The following is a 21,374-nucleotide window of genomic DNA, read 5'->3' on the forward strand; positions in this document are numbered from 1 at the left end:
GTGGGCGAGCGGTTTGCTGATGTCAACGTTGTGAACAGAGTGCCTCATGGTAGCGATGGGGTTATGGTATGGGCAGGCATAAGCTATGGACAATGAACACAATTGCGTTTTATCGATTGTAATATGAATGCACAGAGATACAGTGACGAGATCCTGAGGCCCATTGTCGTGCCATTCATCTGCTGCCATCACTTCATGTTTCGGCATGATAATGCACGGCCCCATGTCGCAATGATCTGTACACAATTCCTAGAAGCTAAAATGTCCCAGTTCTTCCTTGGCCTGCATACTCACCAGACATGTCACCCACTGAGCATGTTTGGGATAGTCTGGATCGACGTGTACGACAGCATATTCCAGTTCCCGCCAATATTCAGCAACTTCGCGCAGCCATTGAAGAGGAGTGGGACAACATTCCACAGGCCACAATCAACAGCCTGATCAACTCTATGCGAAGGAGATGTGTCGCGCTGCATGAAGCAAATGGTGGTCACACCAGATACTGACTGGTTTTCTGATCCATGCCCCTACCTTTTTTTTTTTTTTTTTTTTTTTTTTTTGTTAAAGGTATCTGTGACCAACAGATGCATATCTGTATTCCCAGTCATGTGAAATCCATACATTAGGGCCTAATGAATTATTTCAATTGACTGATTTCCTTATATGAACTATAACTCAGTAAAATCTTTGAAATTGTTGCATGTTGCGTTTATATTTTTGTTCAGTGTACATTTGTTAAAAAAAAAAAAAAAAAAAAACACTATTCGTCACTTTGCCCAAGATGTAAGCTCCAGGAAAGCATCTTTCTACACGACAGGGGAATGCTGCAAACGTCAACAGCAAGTTATAGAGAGAACGATGAGTAAGGTTTCTAAACTAACAATTAATATATATTTTTTAAATCTAGCTTTGATGGCTGCTAAAAGATGTATGACATTTAAGTGTAATCATATTTAGGGCTACTGATTTTCCACGATCGCGGAATCACAGACAGAATAGCAGAATTAGGCATTGGGAATGGAATTGGCATTTTTGGAATGGAATTCTGCTTTTCAACTGCACCTTAAAAAAAAAAAAAAAAAAAAAAAAAAAAAAAAAAAAAAGGTAATAAAATAAATAAATAAACTTTTACCGGTTATTGTCCTATAAAAAAAATAATGGATTGCTTTGAAAACTACATTACCCAGAAGCCCAGTGATGACACTTGTATAAAACGTTTTTGTAGTTTATTTGGATCATTAGATAAGAAGAAAACAGGTGGTTTTGTGGGCGTGATGGATTGTCTGTCTGTTGCAGCGCTGCCTGTGTGCTGTGTGAGTCGAGTTGTTTAAAAAAGCAGCTAGCTGTTTTGTGAGAGTTCTATTGTGTGGAATAATTTTGGAGTTGTATATACAGAAAAGTGAAAAGTACCTATCATCAAGCTCCTGATTAAAAAAACTTAATTGAATTTATGTATTCATTAATTCAGTTATCACCGGAAATCTGTTACTAAATCACCTGCTCAACACAAAGAAGCTACACAGTGGTTGATGTGAAAACTTTTATTTCAGATTTAGCATTTTTACTCGTGTTGCTATAACATGGCTCTCTCTACTCTAGCTAATAAGAACAGAAAATGGTAAAAATTGTAGATTCAACAATGAGTGGACCAATAAATACCTATTTATTTTACCAACTGTACCGAACCCAAAGCCAGTGTGTTCAGTGTGCAGTGAATGTGTGTCAGTAGTTAAGGAATACAATATGAAAAGCCATTTTGAAACCAAACAAGGAGCTTTTGGAAACATATCCAGAGGGCACAGTTGTTAGAAGCTCAGAAGTAGAAGCTCTGTACTCTTCTTCAAATGTTTGTAATGATACTCTGTTAAATTCTCACACTGTTCTATTATTAAAGTACTATTCATATGGTAAAATGTGTAAGTCTTGTTTAATGTATGAACATTAAGTTATGTAATAGTGACATAAATACAATGAGTTCAGTTTGTAAATCTTCCTTTCGACCTGTGAGGGTGCTAAACAGCGAAAGAAGAAGTCTCTTAATGCCCCTCGTTTGACTAGTCTGTAAATTGTAATGCCAGCAATAAGCTGTTTTTTCAAAACACCTTTATTTGCTGACTGATCTACCAGTACATTGTTACTAGTGGACTGCTTTAAGAAAGATTTTTCCTGAAAACTACAGTATCTCAGGGACTTAAATAAAAAAAAAAATTAAATAGATTTTTTTTTTTTTTTAGGTAAAAATGTTATTTATGTTCAAATTACACTGTTAATTCTCAATAACTTGGTAAAAACGGAATTGGTCATTTCGAAAAAACGGAATTTGCCATCCCCAGAATGGAAAATCAGCATCCCTACATATTATGTTGTGATTTTATATTATTATAGTTTATATACATTTTGACAGACAGAGAAAATCTGAAACTACAGTGTTTTGCTTTTGTGATTCTTGTTGTATCAAGAAGGAGTTATACAATTGAACAAGATTATCCTGTAGCTGAGGATGCTGGTTGTATAGATGAGACGGGAGGAAAATCACGAGTTTACTGCCATCTGCTGGAGTAATCACTCCACTGGGTGAGGCAGCTAAGGTGCCTGTTGGAGTGATCTGTGCTTGTACTGAAGTTGCTATTGTTTTAGATAGACTTAATGAGAAATAAAAACAGTAGTATTGGCTCCTGGGAAAGAAACCCTGACACTCAGCATCCATTTCAAAATCGGATCACATAACAGTCTCACTATTCCTTTATATTTTTGTTGTAGATTATTTTCTTACATTTTTGTTGTATATTATTTCTGATTTTCAACATTACCAATGGGATCTGTAATGTCTAATATGAAAATACAATTTTGATAATGTAGGTACTTCACATCTTGTTTTTAGAATATGTTTGATTGCTGGTTGCTATGGAGCACATTCAGACAATGCCTTCAGGAGATTTACCAAAAGCAGCTTTCTGAAAGAAAGCAAGAAAGCAAGAAAGAAAGAAAGAAAGAAAGAGCAACAGAGGTTACAGCTAGAGGTCTACTTAAATTGTGGTAAATGTATTTATTTTTCACGGGTATGTTGCGGAATAAAATTAGAATTTGGCGGACCTGCTTAAACATTAAATAAACCTAAGTAGACAGTATTTCAGAACACTATAACGCCTAAAAATAGTGGTGCTTGCTTCCTTACTAAAACAGAGTGCTGTCATTTGTTAAAGGCAAGCACGCAGCATCCCTCTGCAGTTGACTTGCCCATACATTGAGACTGCATGTTCTGCATCCACTGAATTGGTTGGAAGTTAAGGCAAAGCTTTGCCAAGTTATACAGATGTGGAAATAGATAAGAAAAAGTCCCAAAACTTGTTTACCCAAGGGCATCTGGCTTCCTTTAATAAAGGCAATGTATGCAGCATGTTCGTTGATGTGTTATTTGTCCCATCCAATAATTTATTTTACTAGTACCGAGTCAAAACAAAGAAAACGTGGCTATTTGGGTCTAAAATTCCAACTGCGTAAAAGTAAGCAGCAGGTTGAAGTGAGGTGGCTGTGCTAGATCGTTTCAGTACTGATTTAACTTGCAGACAGGAATACTTTTTGTCGGGGCTGACAGTTTGGTTTCTGAAAGCTGTTTATTTTGTTCTGTTCAGCAGCCTCTGTAGTAGCCTTGTTTAATGTATGATTCTGATGCTAAACAGCAATCGATAGTATTTTCTCCAAAGACACATTACGATATGCAAAACAGTTACCGCAGTCTGCATGTACAGTTTCTTTGGGAAATATCTTGACACAATCATCAGCCAAAATATACTTTGCTTTTTTTGTCGTCCATTTCTATTGTACCTCCAATGCGGAAAACTAGATTTTTAGCAGCCTAAATCGAAACAATGCAGCACCAACTTTTGTCCCACTCCCTACTGCACAGTACAGGTCACAGAATAATAAGCAACAATGTTAACTGCTATGGAGAATTTTTTTGATAAATGTTATTTGTGGATGTTTTTTTTTTTTTTTTTTTTTTTTTTTGCTTAAGTGCAATGCACAGAGGACGCTGTTCATTTAAACCAGGTTTCTTTTTTTTCTCTCTCGGTACTTGCTTGTATGCATCGGCTCCTAAAAGAGATTAATTTCGCGGTGACCCCTCAATTTCACGATTTCCGCGAAATCGCGATTTAGGTAGACCCCTAGGTATAGCCATTAAAAAAAGAAATTGTGCTTCAGCCGGCACGAAAAACAGGATAAGACAAAATAAATAAAAACAAAGGCTCTACAGAGAGTATGTGGTTTTCCTGTTTTATGATTAATATAATCTTTTAAGTGTGAAGCACACACAACATGTGACAGCAATGGCAGATAATTATCTTTTACAATGGTATCCATAACCATCTAGTCTCCTGTAACCATACTTTCGCAGTGCCATAACGTAAAATGTTGCAGCTTTGCAATCCTGTTTTTTTCACTACCATTGAGTCAGCTGCACTTTATTTGTTTTGCACCAGGTGGCAAAAGACAGCAGAAAATGCATCAAACAAAAAAGCAAGGAGCGCTGTGTACTTAAAGACTGTATTTTAAAGACAATCGTGAATTGTCAGGGCATAGCTAAACTGCACATAGTTTGGAGTTATGCTCTGACATCAATTGATCAACCCACAGTCTTTAGAAGCATTTGGAACAATTTAGCAGTTTAAGCCAACTTGCTTCAAGTTACACTATGATGTGGGACTGAGCCGTGGCAATACCTTAATACAGGACCTCTTATTTCCAGAAGCTCCACGTTAAATCTAGCTTCTACTGGGTGTGAAATGAGCCAGAGTTATCAATATCCTATTGCAAACTGCTGTGGGTCACCTGCGCATCTGTCATATTTGTTTAAAAACAGGGCATGAAGGTGATTAATTACACAGGAACACACGAGTAGCAAGGGATCCTTTCTGGAGATGATTTAATTGCAAATGACAGGGCCATTTCCTTATAAGTCTACTACAGAAACTACACATGCACTAAGGTTGCCAACATAACATTTTTTCATTTGTTCTCCACCTGGCAATTTTGTTGAAAAATGGTGCAATCTGGTGCATTTTAGAACCATTTCATTGGCTTTTTTCATCCAAAATGCTTTATGTTTTCTTTATTTTGTTTCCTTTATGGTCCCCCAGCATTTTTTCAAATATAACTATATAAATATTACACTAAAAGTTCTAAGAACAAACAAAAACAAAAAAAAAAAAAAACTACACATGTATCTATCACAATGATCTATTTGTTGATTCTATTTGTTTAACTCAAAACCTCACATACTATACTAAAACAAACAAAAAAAAAAACCCTCCACTTTTCCAAGTACAGAATTCTCACTTTTTTTTACTGACTTATTGTTTTATATTTTTGCTCAGTTACTCGGCTCAGCTACTTTGAAGCAGTTCATTTTTTAGCACAGCCAAGTTTTATTTATTTTGCATCTGTTAGGTGGTAGCATGCTTGTAAAAGTAATCCCACAAGCATCACTAACTAGAGGTCTCTGACAGTGTCTGGGTCTGCATCAAACCTATACATTTCCAGCGGCACTGATAAGTGTACACAGACACACAGTCTGAAGTTAACAGTTTTCTTCATTAGCATCATATCTTTTTAATTTAGCCAGCAATATATTTTTCTACAAAATGAAGTAGACTTTATTGTAGTTAAAAAAAAAAAAAAAAAAAAAAAAAAAAAGTAATTGTGTGGTAACTAGTTCTATTCATACAAGCAGCTACCTCACAAAACACGATTTCTTTTGTGACAGCGATATACACTTATGCCATGAGATGTTTTATTCAAATAAATCTTTATAAATTTAATTAAATATATATTAGCTATATATATATTAGCAACTGACCTTGATTATTATTATTTTATTTTATTTTTTTTAAAGAACATAAAGTTGACAGACTATCACAGAACCAGCGGGCTTGCTACACAACACAGGCACCGCCTCTTTCCCTATTTGGCTGCTAGCAACATCTATACAGTGATTTGCTAAAAATACTTAAATGGCAGCATATATTAAATTATGTACCTATCAAAAGCTGAAATTATGGCGCTTGTGGTGGCGTGAATTTGTCCAGCTCTTTTGCTGTTTAGCAACAGCAATTGATAATTAAAGGCACAGCAGACTGTCACAAATGTGCACCACTGGCACAGCCGGTGGTCACCTTTCGGGCAGTGTGTGTCCGGTTTTCAGTGTACTAGAACACCAAACAGCAAGTTTAAAAACAGGACTGTCCGGTCTAAAGCCGGAATGTTGGCAACCCCAACATGCACACACGCGACTAGTAGGTGCACTGTTGTACTTTTATAAGAAAGTACAGTCAGCTACAGATCACAAGGTACAAATTATGAAATTAAGGCACAATATTCTCAAAAAATAACATAGAAACAGACAGGTCACCAGAGGCTTGAACAGTGTCTGATAAATACAGGGCATCATAAACACTAAATGTATCAAAACATTAACAACAAATGCAACCAGACATGCACTGCAAAACAAAATCAACATATTCCTGAACCACAGTTACTTACTTTTTCTTAGAAGAATCACTTTCTTGTTCTTGCACTGAAAAATCAAAAAAAAAAAAAAAAAAAAAAAACATTGGAATTAGTAAGAAGTAGATGAATGAACAGATTCAAGGTGCACTGAACCATCCTTTCTGCCTAAACACACACAAAAAAAAAAGGTGAATATTCCTTTTTTTCCCACACTACTTGACCGCAACTATAAAACTGGAATGAGTGCTCTATTACCCTAAGCCAGGGGTCGGGAACTGGCAGCCTGGGAGAACTGTTTTATTTATAAAATATTTATTTCTTTATTTCACAAACCTGAACGCCCTAATGTCCAGTTTTAAGTGAAACGCATAGGAAACATCAACCTTCAATATTAATATTTTCTTTGACTTACCTTATAACGGGACATTTTGGTTGTGGAATTTATTTTGGCTTTATTGTCGGTTTGGATTGGATTGCCAATAATACTTCCACCAATCAGTGTGGCATACAGTGTGCGATCCCACCCTCTGACAGACTGGTGGTATGCAGCACTGGTTAAGAAGCGCGTGCTGGACAAGGAAAAGAATGTGTCGGATGTCAAAGTAAATATGAGAATGGCAGTGAGTGATGAAGCCAATTTGCTAAAAAAATCAAAAGCAGACGAGACATTTCCATCAATGAGTTCAGGAAATCTTTATGATGCAATCAGAAACTGAGGCAGTGTAAACTTCACCTGCTACCGTGGTTAATTAAGTAGCAGCCAACCAGACTTTGAAAATCAGTAACAATGGTGCAAATTTGTTTTGAATTGTTATTGTTGATACATGTAGATACTACTATCCAAAGTCCCTAAACAATATGTTAAAATAAATTAGTTCTGCACCGTATAAAAAAAAAAAAATAATAAAAAAAGCTGATTTTGCCAGTGCTTGCTAGTCTATTAAGCAGTTTTAAATTTAAAGTGTTTTAGTTTCGGCTTTATTGTTAAAGTTTTCACACGTGCAATGATGTCCTACAATTACTACATGATACTGTGATCATTGCACTGTGTTATGTTAATGAACCACAGCTAAGGTTTTAAAACTGAGAGTTAGCAAATGCCTGCCGTTAAAGTGTACTGCAGTTAGTAATACTTTCCAATTACTGATATCTTAAAATGGAAGGGCCATATAAGAACGATAAATACTGTAACTCATTTTTACAAGGCCTTCTTTGTTGTTCTCCAAGTTGCTGCAGTGACACTGTAGATGACATAACTAGTTACTGTAAACAAGATACTGTTAGCAGACACATTTCATTAAGGAAACATGTTTGTGAAATTAAAACATGTTTGTGAAATTAAAAGTAGAAATACAAAACTTGTGAACGTGCTAGTGATGAATGCCAATTCAAAAACCGTCGAATTCTACCAAGGTAGCAAATCTGCAAATTTAATGCAAGCCAAAATTTTCAGCTATATGGTACATTAGTTGCTTAAAGGCACAACAAAATGGCTGTAAAATAATTCTGAGTGTCACAAACAGGCTTTTCAAGCTCACATTTTCAAAGCTTTAAGAAAAAAACAAAAAAAAAAAACGTAGACATGACCGTTGCTTTATAAATTGCATTGATTTACTAGCGCGTACATCCCCACAGCTACTTGTCTCAGTTAAGATTAAGTTTAATTTATTTTTTGTTCACTAATGTTGGAAAAGTTTTGACAGTTTTTATTTATTTATTGCTTGTTGTACACTTCTCGCACTGTATGTGTGTGTGTGTATGATTTATTTCATACATCCGTGAACCTGTGTATTGTGTGTGTGTGTGTGTGTGTGTATATATATATATATATATATATATATATATATCCTTTTTTATGCAATGTTGTTATAATAGTAGAACACACTAGTGGGGGAGCAGTGTGTGCGCATGCTGAAATACATTTTGACCATTAATTTCCGGTTTTTAATAACCATGTAAAAATAAAGTAGTTGCTCTGTGCAATTCAATGGTTCAGACACAGACTCTGCACTCTGACTGATTTCGCTTTCCTATTACGCTACAATCCATATTTTTGATTTTCTTTTTTTAAAGACGCATTTTTTTGGTATTGAACATTTCAATGCTATAGTGCTACTTTTGGCGTTAATTTGCTATTTTGTGTTGTTTTTTCACTGTGAACACTTACTTACAGAGATGGTAAAGCCCTTTATTTTAGTGGATCGGAAATGTCACGTGTTTATATATTTTTTAAATGTAGGAACTTTTATTCTAGTGTTTTTCACCTACACATGTGGCTTTTCATACACATTGTAGCTTTACAAGGTTTATGTTTTTTTGTGAAAATATTTGAAATGAAAAAACAGTGGGCATACAATAACAACTTTGAATTGTATTTCACCAGTCAACAAATAACTGCACTTCTTGATTCTATGCAATTTTGCCCCTGGCTGAGTCAACGTTAATACGTGTTTGGAAATCTATCTATCTATCTATATATAAAAAGCACTGTTTAATTAATTGTATGTTCAGTTATGTTAGAACACTTTCCCACTATTTTACTTATTATTTGTTAAGAAATGCAGTATTGTATACTTAAGTGCTCTGTGAAAACCAAGATTCTTCCACAAAAGCCTGTCTGCTGTGTCCCTCATCTATGTTACTCCACCATGTTTCCTAATTTCATCTTGCCATCTTCCTGGAGGTCGTCCTCTTGGTCACTTTATATCTCTTGGGTTCTAGTCTAGTATCTCCTTGGTCCAGCAATGTTTGTTTTTTTCTTGCTACATGTCCAGCCCACTGCCATTTCAGTTTTTTCGCTTATAACAACGTTGCATTCTTATGTTTGCATTCTTATCCATTCCTTCCTTTTCCTGTCTCTTCTTGTTATTCCCAGCATGCATCTTTCCATATATTAAATGATTACTTTTCACAAGTTTTTACAAAGGAAGATACTGACAACATGCCCCACATGTCATCCAGTTCCTATCCAGTTTTAAATAACTTTAGCATAACTGAGGCAGAAGTGTTAAAGGGACTAGGAGCTCTTAAAATAAACAAATCCCCTGGGCCGGATGAGATCCTCTTAGTAGTACTCAAAGAAATGAAAGAAGTAATTTACAAACCACTAACCAAGATCATGCAGCAGTCTCTTGACACAGAGGTGGTACCGACAGACTGGAAAATTACAAACGTAATACCGAGCCACAAAAAGGGAAACAAAACTGAACCAGGTAACTACAGACCAGTAAGCCTGACTTCTATTATATGCAAACTTATGGAAACTATAATAAGATCCAAAATGGAAAATTACCTATATGGTAACAGGGTCCTGGGAGACAGTCAACATGGTTTTAGGTAAGGGAGATCGTGTCTAACTAACTTGCTTGATTTTTTTGAGGATGCAACATCGATAATGGATAATTGCAAAGCATATGACATGGTTTATTTAGATTTCCAGAAAGCTTTTGACAAAGTCCCACACAAAAGATTCATTCTCAAACTGAACGCAGTTGGGATTCAAGGAAACACATGTACATGGATTAGGGAGTGGTTAACATGTAGAAAACAGAAAGTACTGATTAGAGGAAAAACCTCAGAATGGAGTGTGGTAACCAGCGGTGTACCACAGGGATCAGTATTAGGTCCTCTGCTATTCCTAATCTACATTAATGATTTAGATTCTGGTATAGTAAGCAAACTTGTTAAATTTGCAGACGACACAAAAGTAGGAGGAGTGGCAAACGCTGTTGCAGCAGCAAAGGTCATTCAAAATGATCTAGACAAGATTCAGAACTGGGCAGACACATGGCAAATGACATTTAATAGAGAAAAGTGTAAGGTACTGCACGCAGGAAATACAAATGTACATTATAAATATCATATGGGAGATACTGAAATTGGAGAAGGAATCTATGAAAAAGACCTAGGAGTTTTTGTTGACTCAGAAATGTCTTCATCTAGACAATGTGGGGAAGCTATAAAAAAGGCTAACATGATGCTTGGATACATTGTGAAAAGTGTTGAATTTAAATCAAGGGAAGTAATGTTAAAACTGTACAATGCACTAGTAAGACCTCATCTTGAATATTGTGTGCAGTTCTGGTCACCTCGCTATAAAAAAGATATTGCTGCTCTAGAAAGAGTGCAAAGAAGAGCGACCAGAATTATTCCGGGTTTAAAAGGCATGTCATATGCAGACAGGCTAAAAGAATTGAATCTGTTCAGTCTTGAACAAAGAAGACTACGTGGCGACCTAATTCAAGCATTCAAAATTCTAAAAGGTATTGACAGTGTCGACCCAAGGGACTTTTTCAGCCTGAAAAAAGAAACAAGGACCAGGGGTCACAAATGGAGTTTAGAAAGGGGCATTCAGAACAGAAAATAGGAGACACTTTTTTACACAGAGAATTGTGAGGGTCTGGAATCAACTCCCCAGTAATGTTGTTGAAGCTGACACCCTGGGATCCTTCAAGAAGCTGCTTGATGAGATTTTGGGATCAATAAGCTACTAACAACCAAACGAGCAAGATGGGACGAATGGCCTCCTCTCATTTGTAAACTTTCTTATGTTCTTATGTTCTTATGTTCATACTCCGTTCAGTCGTTTGTAATTTTTGAGTCATTTTTGCATTGAGGGTCCAGGTGTCGCATCCGTAAGTTAGCACTGGCAGCACACATTGGTCAAGACTTTCCTCTTAAGGCATAAGAGTAGTTTCTATTTCAGAAAGAACTATGCTTAATCACTCAGCACCCCAGCCCATTTTTGCTCTTCTGTTGATTTCGCACATTTGGTTCTCCATTGCGAAACTAACTGTCCTAATTATATATAATTATTGACTTCTTCAAGCTTGATCCCATTGAGTTCAATTGCCTGTGGAGTGGTATATTTATTGAACATGACAAGTGTTTTTCAGGTTCATTTTCAAACCCACTTTGATGCTAGCCTTGTGTAGTTCTTGTATTCTTGTTTGTAATTCTTCTGGGCACGTTGTAAATATGAGGATGTCATCAGCAAATCGTAGGTGATTCAAGCAGGCACCATTGATAGTCAGCCCTTATTTTCCCAATCCAGTGTTTTGAAAATGTCTTCTAGGGTGGCCGTGAAGAGCTTTGGGGAAATAGTATCTCCGCGACAAACTCCTTTTTTTAATCTTGATTTTGTCGCTGTTTTTATGGAGTCTTACTGTGGATGTTGGATTCTTGTAGATGACGCTGATCAAGTCTCTGTACATTTTCTAAATTCCTTGTTTTCTCAGAGAGCTTAATACAGATCTTGTGTAAACAGAGTCAAAGGCTTTTTCATAGGCAATGAAGTGGTAGTTTGTACTCGTTGCTGGTTTGAATCACTTGCCGTACAACTTGAAGATGATCCACTCCTGAATTCTGCTTGCTCATTTGATTGTGCCAAGTAAAATTTATCTTGAAGTCTGTTCGTAAGTATCTTGATAAAAATGTTGTAGATTATAGGGAGTATGCTAATAGGTGTGTAGTGCTTGAGGTCTTCTTTATCTCCTTTCTCATGTAAAGTATCCCGTCGATTGGCACTTTCTTTTGCTTAATACAATCTGTAAAAGTACGCAACAGTGTACAACCTTTCCTGCCTTTATATGTTTGATAGCATGTTTCACTTCTTCCAGTAGAACGTCTGGAACTTCTTCCTCGGTTTGCGTTTTTTCTGTCTCGTCTTCGTCATCTGCTAAATTGCTCTTTTCATCTTGATATAATTTTCTGTAAATGTCTTCGACTCTCTTCCAAATCAATTTGCAGTTCTTGACAGTTCCGTCCTCTTATTTGCTAAAATCTGCCCCCGCGACGATCAGTCTTTGTTTTGCTTTCTTCATACTTTGGTTGTTTTCAATAACTTTCTCTACCAACCTACAGTTGAATAACCGCGTATCCTCAGTAATGTGCTTTCTTATTGTCTTGAGGAGCTCAAAGTATTCAATCTTTGACTTCAGAGCTGCTGTTTGTTTCATTTACTTTCTTTTCTTCATGAGGTCTTTTGTCTCTTGCGTGATCTTCTGGCTGGATTTTGTACTCTGTTCCAGCAATGTTTTTTGCTATTTCTGCAATTATTTGCATCACTTCCTCAGATTTTTTTTACTTGGATAGCTTCATCTTTTTGCAGACCTTGAAAGGCACTGAATTTATTCTTCAGTTCCAGTTGAAAACAACAAGCTTTGCTTCTGGAGCATTTCTAAGTTGATTGTGTTGGGTTTCGTCATCATGAGTTCCGTTCTCTCCAGTGCTGTGTTTACGTATATTTTGCATCTTACAAGTCTGTGGTCACTTCCTGTGTTAAAATTGTTTAGTACTGAGATATCTTGTACGATGTGCTTCTTGTTCCTGAGAATGTAGTCAATTTCATTCTTCACTCCGTTGTGTCCATGTCCATTTCCTGATGGGTATATATGAAACACTGGTTGGAAAGTCTAGCCTGTGATTGGTTAAAACCTCATCATAGGAGCACACATAGATTGAACTACTGCCCTAACATCCTTACACCACCGGGCAATAGTCTCCATCTGTCATCTGATTGGTTCACATCACTGTCAGTCCTGCCCCTTTCAAAGGAAAAACTTTCATCTTCACTCAATATGAGAAAATGGCAAAATGTGAAAAAACTGCTCAATAGCAATTGTGAGTTAACAGAAAATTAATTACAAAACTTACTACAAAAGAAAGAAGCTCCAAACAGTAAAATTGTGGTTAAAACATCACTGTCACTGTTTTCTGAATTTCTGAAACTCAAAACAATTCATTGTCGAAAACAAATGACAGGCAGGACATAAAATGGATTATGCAGCAGACAGCAAATGAGACAGAGAAAAACTTTGCTAACTATGTGGTATGAACTTAAGAAACATTTTCTGTTATTTATTTCCCTCACATCGGATGTCCACTCAAAGAAGCAAGTGCAAATAATTATTTCCTATTATTTTATTTTCAAAGTTAAATGTATTTACTTAGTTGTATCAGCTATATTTAAACAAAATATACAAATCAATATTTATTTATGTATGCTGTATCAACTATATTTAAACAAAATATATAAAATCGTATTCATTATCCAACCTTGCCTCACTTATTTTGTTGACCGATTCACATGTTAAATAAGTACTGCAAACTCAGTGGAAAATTAAATGCCCCCCCGAGAAGGCTATTCCATCGGAAACATTAGTCTTCCCTTGGGTCAATAATTTTCCATTATAGCCCACCTCGCCAGTCCATATTTATATATGATTTCCATTACATGAGAGTAGTTGTTGAACTTCATGCTGATTAGAACTCGGCCCTCACCAAGATAAGCAACAACTAAGACGTAGCTTTGCAGTAAACTAATGTGATCCATCTGCATCTCCATCCATTTGTGTTGTTTTCCATCTGATGATGTAGATATCCTTCTGTCTGGTGATGATTGCTGAAGTGTAATGCTGGCTCCAGGGATCAGATCATTTTGCCTCCCCAGCGCATCAGCACACACAACGGCTGTGATGCAGGCTCCGGGGATCAACCCAGTGCGGTCTCCAAAGCACATCAGCATCACAGCCATCTGGATTGAGTTATGTAGGGTACCTCTCTGGGGTCTTCAAGTGGGCACCTTCCACCCTCTGTGTTTTGTTGACTAGCCCACGACACCTCAAGAGGGCTCAACAGTGATTCTGGTGTCCCAGCATCACCCCCCTCCTTCCCCCACTTAGCTCAGCCCAGCTTACTTACCTGTACATCAGCGTTGCTTTCTTTCTATCGTGCTTCTATCATGCCCCATCCAGAATCTTTCCGTCTCAACCACAGCCAGTTGCTGCTACTTTCTGTTGCTTCAGATAAGTTCTTCACTGTGCGACACAACTCTTGGCCACTGAACCCAATGTTTCTGAGAAACCGGGTTGTAGAGTGAGCCACAAATCCCCAACAACCCACCTCCACTGGGTAAACTTGAACTCTCCATCTTCGCTCTTCCACTTCAGCAGCTAGTTGAGCATACCGAAGTTCCTTTCTCTCATACACCTCATCCACAGAATCTTCCCATGGCACTGTTAACTATACCAGATGAACAACACATGTTGATCCAGACCACAAGACAATGGAGAAGGTTAGTGATGGCAATCTCAGTTGGAAAATAAGCCACTGACCAACATCTGCCAACATCTTCCAGTCTCTAGCAGCTTCCAGTTGTCCTGGGCAAGGCTTGGTTTTAACACCTTTTCTTGGTGGTTGCTCTCCTGGATGGAGAAATGTTGTCTTTTGTGTGTAATGCTTTGATGGAACTGGTGGCAACTTATTGGTCAGGTTACGCTTGTCTTCCACTGTTAAGGCCAGACATTGCAGCATCTGGTCATGGCGCCAAGTAAACCATCCTTGGCTAAAAAGACCCACCATACATCTGGTCAAAATCTGCCTCAAGGTTGCAGGTATTGAACACAAAGGACATGAGGGATCCTCACCCACCCAGAGGTTTAGGTTCTGATGGGAGATGGTGATGGGAGAACATCATATGCTGATCTGATGAGGAAACCGATCCTGCTCTGTTTCATTGTCCATAGGTCTTGCCAACCGATCTTGCGTTGTTCCACACACTCCCATCTCATCCATTCTCCCTGCTTGGCCTGGGAAATGGCCTTTACACACCTGATCCTCTCCTCCTGCTTTTGCTCCTCATTGACTACCAGCTTTCTCCGTTGAGCTGGGGTTGCCTAATGCTACGTAGGAGGAGCTGAACTGAGACCAAAACCTCCTTTTCCATGTTGAACTTGCCCCATAATATCTCCGATTCAAAGGGCAGCCTTAGCATCTTCCACAGCTTTTTTCCAGTTTTCAACACAGGTGCTGCCTCCCTTACGCATTTGTCGCGTGAATCTACTAATGTAATTTCCAGTCGGACTTTGGCACACTTAAACTCCTCGGTTACAGCAGAGATTGGTAGCTGAAGTATTCCTTTACCATAAAGTCCCACTCTGCTGAGGCAGCGTGGAACTCCCAATCACTTCCTGACGTATGAACTGATTAAAGCTTCCAGCTTCACAACTGTTGTCAAGGAAACCCCGTACACGGTCAGTGGCCACAGCAGTGTTGGCAGTAGACCAAACAAAGCACCAGAGTTTCAGTTTGCCTGGGAAAGCGCTGCTGCCTGTGCTCTTCAACCCTTCCCCTGCTTGTTGTCTAACTTCTCCCACACTAACTGTGTCCTTTAGATCCCTGTTGTACCATCTCCCTAGACTTTTCACTGGCTTCTCGGACACTGTTGGTATTGCCTGACCATTAATGTAGAACCCTTTATCTGCTACTTTACCTTTAATTATAGAGATGCTCCTTGATTTAGTGGGCTTGAATTGCATTCGTGCCCATTCAATGTTATTGGTTAATTTGCCCAATAACTGATTAGTGCAGGCTACTGTTGTAGTCATTGTTGTCATGTCATCCATGTATGCTCAAATTGGTGGTAGTGTATTCCAGAAGCCAAGTGCTCTCCTACCACTACCCATTTTGATGCACTAATAATTATTTCCATTGCCATGGTAAAAGCCAGTAGAGAAATGGTACATCCTGCTATTATTCCAACTTCTAGGCATTGCCATGTAGTACTGAATTCTGAAGTTGAAAAACTAAATTGCAAATCTTCAAAGTAGGCTTTCACTAAATTTGTTATTGTAATTGGTACGATAAAAAATCAAATGCTGCCCAAAGAAGTTAATGCGGCACTGAACCATATGCATTAGCCAAATCCAGGAATGTCACATGGAGCTCCTTCCTCTCCTTTTTTGCTGATTGAATTTGTTGCCAGATTACGCTAATGTGTTCTAAGCATCCTGGGAATGCCTGCTTTTTGTACTGGTGTCAAGAAGCAGTTCTTTAATAGGTAGGTTGACAATCTCTGAGCATTAATGCTGAAGAAAATCTTGCCTTCTACATTAAATACGGAAATAGGACGAAACTGACCGATGCTTGTAGAATCCTTTTCTTTTGGTATAAAGGCTCCACCTGTTCAGCGCCATGCTCTTGGTACAACCTGTTTTTCCCACGCCACTTTCAGCAATTTCCACAGGATTCGTAGAACTCCAGAAGCACTCTTGTACACTCTGTATGGAACTCCATTAGGCCCTGGAGATGATGATGCTCTTGCTTTTTTCACAGCTTGCTCTACTTCTTTCCACTTGGTGCACAGTCCTCCATTTGGTATTCGGGTGGATTGATAGGTGGGATATCTTAAGGAACTGACATAGGCTCCTGACTTTTTGAATCTGTATGTGTTAACTCCAAATATCTCTCTAGCTCAAACTTAGGTGATTTTAGTGTGCCACTTTTCTCACTAGTGAATATCTTCTTTAAAAATTTGAATGGATTTTTATAAAAAAAGTTAGTTCTCGCAAGCTCTACATATATATACACAGTTGTCCCACGTTATACCGCCCCCTCCCTCTTTATAACGACACTCTTGCACACCACCAGCTATTCTCTCGAAACAAATGTCACCAATATAAAAACAGGGCTATATGTAACCGTTATATCGCCACCTCGCGACCCTGAGTAAGTCACTTAACCTCCCTGTGCTCAGTCTTTCGGATGAGATATTGTTGTAAGTGACTCTGCAGTTGATGCATAGTTCACACACCTTAGTCTTGTATCTTCTAAAGCGCTTTGTGATGGTGGTCCACTATGAAAGGTGCTACATAAAAATAAAGATTATTATTATTATTACATTTAACACTAGAGCAAGAGAGAAAAATCAGCATGTATGCATCTGAAAATAAGAAAGCAAGTCACCAAGACATTGCAAATGTTTTCTCGCATAAGTGAAGCATATTCTGTTAATCGAAGGACAATTGGAGACATTGCAATGGATAAAAACAAATGTCTTACCTTGATAGAAAGGGTCAATTTGTTTAACAAACAAAAGGCTTGACGCAGTCTAAAATAAGTGACTTTCATAAACCACAATAAATGTTAATAAAAAGTAAAATGTTTGTTTATGTGCAAGTTGTGTACAAACAAAGGCTGACTTAAACTAAAGCACCAGTTTTGTAAAAACAGAAAAAACATTATATATATATATATATATATATATATATATATATATATATATATATATATATATATATATATATATATATATATACACACACACATACATACATACATACATACATACATACATATACACACACAGTACCAGTCAGAAGTTTGAGTACACTTGCTGGGTACACTATGTTTTACGTCTTCTACGTTTCTGTAAATACTTGAAAATGAAAACACATGTTACAATATACAAAACAAAACCATAAGGAGTATCAAAGCAATGTTCAATAATATTTAAAATTGTCTCTAAATCTTGGATTCCTCAAAATAGCCACCCTTTGTCTTAATAACAGCCTCACAAACACAAGGCATTCGGTTAACAAATTTCAGCAGGAAATCACCCAAAATTTCTTCCCAGCTCTTCTGCAGCAATTCCCAGAGATATAGGGCACTTGTGGGTAGCTTTGCTTTGACTCTTCTATCCAGTTCATGCCATACAAGTTCTGATTGAGGTCTGGAGACTGGGCAGGCCAGGTCACTGCCTCCTCCATGCTTGACAGTGGGAACCACTCATGCAGAACTCATACGCTCACCCTCTCTGCATCTTCCATATACTCTGCGGTTGGTTTAAAATTTAAAATTTTGACTCATCAGTCCATATATAATTAACTTTTCATTTTAAAAAACTGCATGTGCCTGTACATATTTAACTTTTTTTTTTTTTTAACTGCTTAAAAAAGAATGCTTTTGAGCTTAAATTGCTTGTGAAATAAACAGGTGGCATCATTCAACAGGCTTACAGTCATGCCACAAACAGGTAAAGTGCAAATGACAATACAGTAAAAAAAAATAACAAATAAAAAATTGTATGCTTTTTTGTTTTTATGGAATTGTTTTGGTGATTTGAAATTGAGTGTTTGACTTATAAATAAATAATTAAGTATAAACTGTTCCTCAAAAGTAACCATGTATGTTTCACACAGATGATAAATGTCACTAGTATACCTGCTGTTGTGTTAAGAACTAGTACTAGTACATTTATTGCAAAAATAGAACATAGGTTTTATGTGTTTTTTTTTACCCTCACTGTACGCCACTCTCGCTTATTGCCTGTTTTTGCCATGGTCCTTACCTGGGGGTATAAAGAGGGTTGACTGTATGTATATGTACGTGTGTGTGTGTCATATATATATATATATATATATATATATATATATATATATATATATATATATATACACACACACACACACACACACACACACACACACACACACACACACACACATATTTTAACTCATGAAGACCTTATGTTTGGAAATCTAGTCATAAAGTTAACACAAATAAAATTGAGCACCTCTTGGTGGGGAGCCTGGGTGGCCTGTGGTCAGATTTGGATTTGTGACCACTGGCCTAAGTAGGGCTACATCTAAGGGTACATATTGACCTTTGAAGGTTCGAAACATATTACCAAAGGAAGCTTTGAACCTTCAATGGTACTAATTTCCATAATTTCACATAGACTTCTTGATGGCCTTCCTGACTAGTGCTCTTCTCGCCCGGATACTCAGTTTTTGAGGACGATTTTATTTTTCACTTTGACATTCTAGACTTTTTTGTGTTGATCAGTGGCAAAAACTCCTAATTAAATCCATTTTGATTCCATATTGTAACACAATAAAATGTGGACAAATCGAAGGGGGGTTAATACTTTTGAGAGCCACTGTAGCTACCTGTTTATATTTTACTGAAAATCCTATTTTCCACATTTCCACATTCCACATAAATGGAATAAAACTTTCATATGTAGTTTAAAAATACATTATATAGAATAGTAATCACGTTTCATAATTTAAATAAAAATAAACACATTGTTCATGTACATGTAATTGATGCTGCTTGTGACATACCTGGGTGCGGGAGGGGCAGGTGGTGCTCAGTTTTCAAAATTAAAATTATTAGTGTATATTTCGTACATTTTAAACATATTCTACCATAACACTTTTTACCCTGTCTTGTACAATAGGTATTCAGTACATATTTTACTGAAGCACTACAACCACTCTAGGTAATCACTATAACGATTTGCTAGTGGATTTTAATACAACAACTTTTGTTTAAGTGATATGCATGAAAAAAGAAAAAAAGAAACACAGTGTGTCAATGCCGCCTGACTAACCTTTGAAATTTAGAACTACCTTTGAACTCCTGGCCAGCAAACAAACTTTCGAACACAGCCCTAAGTTTAACTTACTGCATCCAAATAGTTACTTCAAATACTACAGACATGCCAAACAATTCCCCTTTTCTTATTTGAGAAAACATTTACGGAGGTACACAGTTGAGCAGCATCTGATCTTTCAGCAGGTCTTACTTTCTTGAACCTAGTCTTCCTGAGATACAGTTATTTAAACACTTGGTTGTACTGGTAAATTGGATATAATACTTCATTTACAGTGACAAAGAATGGACAGCAGGCAGAGATAAGGGCCTTGATGGTTATAACCTACACAGCTGCTCGGTGTAAAGGTATACTTCAGCCACTATGTGTCTAGTTAAGTCTGAACACTTTTCCTCTAAGAAGCAGTTAGAACAAACAAACCCTCCTCCCCTTTAAAAAAATAAATAGCAGGTGATTACCACTGTAATAGAATTCTGCTTTGGAATCCAATTTATTCAGCAATCAGAATCCATCACTGTGGGTTGATTTAAATGTCATATGTCATGTTGCTACCCAGGAATTTCAACCTCTCAAAACTGAATTGAATCAGCAGGTAACATGTGAAGTATCTGTGATAATGTGCACATCTACACATTCCAGTCCCAGTAATCCAATAAAGCAGAAAGTTCAATATACAGTGACTAAAAAAAATATACAACTGCCCAGTGGCATTTCTGGATAGATGGTATCCTCTTTGAAAAGACAAAAGCTTTTAATTTGCTAGATATTCCACAGGTGCCCCAAATATTACCCATCTGCTGACTGTTTGGGATATTTCTATTCAAATTACACATCAAAATGGGTTTTTGTAATGGGGACAGTCAAAACCGGTGTCGTGGGGAAAAAGTAGATCACGCAAGCGCAGTAAGGTGAAAGAAAGGTGCAGCAGCTATTTGATTAAAGGGGAAGTTAACTGTACTCAGCATTTTCTGTTTGATCATTTTATTTGCCAGATCGTATGGTAATGTGTTCGCACACCTCTTTCTTGGTTTTATTTATTTTCTGTCTGTAAAATATGTGTGATGCAAAGTTTTCTGTTATGCCTTTATACTTTTAAAAATAAAAGACTACAAGAACTCAACATGACAAAAACTTCGAGATGCAATAAAGTTTGTTAAACAGACATACAAATTACACTTACAAACTTCATTTTAAATTATGTATTTATTGTTAATGTATATTACAGCATTCTCTTATCTATCGTTATACTGTCAAATACTTTTAAATTGAGTTTGTGGATGTATTTATTTTTTGTTAATATATCCTATCTATTTATTCCCTGAGCTCGATCGAATTCCCCAGACATAGCACCAGTACAGAGATCTATGCGTACTTACTCTCTGGGCTCAATCTACTACAATCCACTTTTTCCCCAGGACACCGGTACAACGTTCAATGTTCCATTTATCTGGGGAGTCAGCATTATTTTTTTTAATATTCCCAGCCTGTAAGAATTTAACGTACCACGTTCAGTGCCTGTCATCTGGGCCAGGATGCGGAAGGAGCGTGACTGGGAAGTGCCTGTCCGAGGATGCCAGTCTTCAGTGTCCTCGATCAGGCGTTTCTTACTGGTGTCTCCGTGAGTGGGAGCATGGTCAAATTCAATATCCGTGTCCACAATGGTTTTTTTTGGTGATCTAAAATTAGACAA

The 21,374-nt window shown here is 37.2% G+C and overlaps 1 pseudogene; it reads right to left on the reverse strand.

Annotated features, from left to right (window-relative positions):
• LOC121321115 overlaps positions 1-21,374 on the reverse strand; it is a 138,511-nt pseudogene that overhangs the window by 43,218 nt on the left and 73,919 nt on the right.

This window comes from Polyodon spathula, chromosome 1 (genome assembly GCF_017654505.1).
Source record: "Polyodon spathula isolate WHYD16114869_AA chromosome 1, ASM1765450v1, whole genome shotgun sequence".
NCBI classification, from domain to species: Eukaryota; Metazoa; Chordata; class Actinopteri; order Acipenseriformes; family Polyodontidae; genus Polyodon; species Polyodon spathula.